The following is a 2,643-nucleotide window of genomic DNA, read 5'->3' as shown; positions in this document are numbered from 1 at the left end:
TCCCCCCCCCCCTTCTTTTTTTTTGCCAAAATGAGAATAGATTCTATCAAGATCATGATAGATCAATAAAATGTGGGCAAGAGATCGCTACCCTGATGGTGTAGGTACAAGCCAGTGTGTGGGCCAATGGAAGAGCATGCAGAAGCATCTTTAGTACAAGGCAGCACGGTCTTTCCAAATCTACAATGTCTAGATGTAGACACACACAAACGGAGAGTGTTCTTACCCCCTCCCCCCCCCATAAAAGAGCCTCACTAGGGATGCAACTTGTATCGAGTCTGGATCAGGTCCTTGTATAAGAACGTTCTCGTACAGGCCTATGATGGACACACGGATTCCATTAAGTCACTCTCTTCAATGTATTAGACTCTAACCTTAGTGGAATTCAAATATCGATCATAGGACCGTACGAGAACCTGATCTGAATTCACTTGTACCCAGACCCATTTGAGGCCCATCCAATTTTTTCTGAGCTTGGGCTTGGTTTTTCAGTATACTGGCCAACTGCTTAGGGTCATGAAATCCTAACTTGAATACCTGATATCTTAGATCAAACAGGATGATCACAGGATTAGTTCGCGAAGATTTGTTGATGCTTAGGTTAATGGTACACATGAAATTAAGATCAATTGGTATATCAGCAAATCAATGGTCAAACACCACCCTCCGGTTGCGTTCATACCAGACTAACTTGAGTATTTGATTGAATTGAAATCTGAAACTTGACTAGTGGCTAACCCTAACTAGTCCCACCTCATATTGGGATATCTCAATCCTATTCCAGCTCAGCTATATTCAAATTTTTAGATTTTAATTTATTCATATACCATGTATCGATACATCCTTTTTTTTTTTTAAGGGAAGGGGCTAATAGCATATCAATACATCATTTGGGCTTCTACCAAAAAAAAAAAAACTTTTAGGTCAATTTAACAAATGGGCAACAGACCTTGGGGCATATCTATCCACGAAATTCGGGCTACATTTGAGCTACAACATGGAAGATGTTATTGAGTCATTTAAGAAGTTTTTACTCGGTTTTCTATCTAGTAACCCGTATCTCTTGTTTAAATGTAGAAATCTTAGGATAGAATTTCTCAACCGTAGTCCATCCTAGAAAATGTTGGGGAAGCTTTTGGCAAATTTAGGTTTTTTACTCAAGATAATGCTCCTTACCCTACTTATTAATGACAACAGTATCACTTGAAAGTGTTTTTCCTAATACTAGTCTTCAATACTATTAATAATTAGGCTCGTTAGAAAATAGGAGATTTAAAATTTATTCATAAATAATTCCTCATGTAGTAATATGGTAATCAATTAAGTGTGCATCTTATTGTCAGCAACATGATGAAGTGAGTAGTTATAACCTTTTTTTGATTGGCCCTTATCTTTTTTTTCTTTTTTCATTTTTCCAAAAGTTATCAAATGTAAGGGTAAAAAGGGTTTTGTAAGATAATTTGCAACTGACTTGTCATTAATTATGAAAAGATGCACATTTTTTTAGTAGGAATATGAAATGACAGGATTTACCCTCATTAAAAAAAAATGTAATATACTAAAAGGCAAAAAAATAAGTTTTCAAATTTTTTTTTTTCCAATCTTGCTTACAACAACATTTTCCCTTCAATTAATCAGAAAAGAGGTTTAGGACTAGTTATTGATTCACAAGTGGAAATCTTCCTAGGAATACAACTCTTGAATTGGAATAGGCTCACAATGGACAAAGAGAAGGAAATTAGCAGCTCTGCACCAAGGAAAGAGAAAAAAGGGATAACAAGACTAGTGCATCTGTTTCCCAACCCCACCACCTTCCCCCTTCCCCCTTCCCCCTTCCCCCTTCTACCCTCCACTTTATTTATAGAGACTAGAAGGTCTTTTAAAGCTTCTTATACTCTCAGCTTTTCCTGTCTTGTTAAACATGTCATCCTATTAGGTAATTCTGCTTAAGTTTCTCTACATGTGTGGCTTCTGTTTCTAAAATAAAGATAATTACACATAAGGCCACCTAAAAGCATATATAATACTCAAGCCACAAACAAGTAGAATATTTACAATTAAATCTTTCCATCGGACAATATCACGTAACAGATCTACAGGCATGAGTATAATTAATGGCAATACCCTAATCCGTTGGAACTTCATATACAAAGAATCTGATCAACTAATTGAAATAAAAAAAATTATAAAACGTTTAAAAACAAATTATTAATAATGTACAATTTTTTCAAACACTATGTGATGTGGTAAAAATTGACCGGGTGATCTTCCCTGCAATTCTTGATGCTCCAGTCGACCTGCACAGAAGAGGACAAGGGAGAGCCGGGCTGAGCCGAAGGGGAACTCTCCGATGCTTAAGTCAGATCTTTCCACAGCAGATGCTCAAGAAAGCTTTTCCAATAACAGAAGTGAGTGATCAGTCTCCCATGATGGAGGCTTACCTTAGTATTTATAGGCTGCTGATGGAGAGAGAAGGAGGGGCATTTGTGGAGAGTCCAGTTTAGGCGTAGAGTCCTTGAGAGAGTGGCTCTATGATTCTGGGAATATTCCCGGTTCCAAGGCATGTTATGGGAATATTCCCCTTTGATCTCAGAGATGCAAATCGTGAGAGGGGTGGATGCCTTTGATGACGTGTAGTGGATA

The sequence above is a fragment of the Macadamia integrifolia genome, chromosome 3, assembly GCF_013358625.1.
Source record: "Macadamia integrifolia cultivar HAES 741 chromosome 3, SCU_Mint_v3, whole genome shotgun sequence".
Lineage (NCBI taxonomy): Eukaryota > Viridiplantae > Streptophyta > Magnoliopsida > Proteales > Proteaceae > Macadamia > Macadamia integrifolia.
This window is presented reverse-complemented; position numbering follows the sequence as displayed.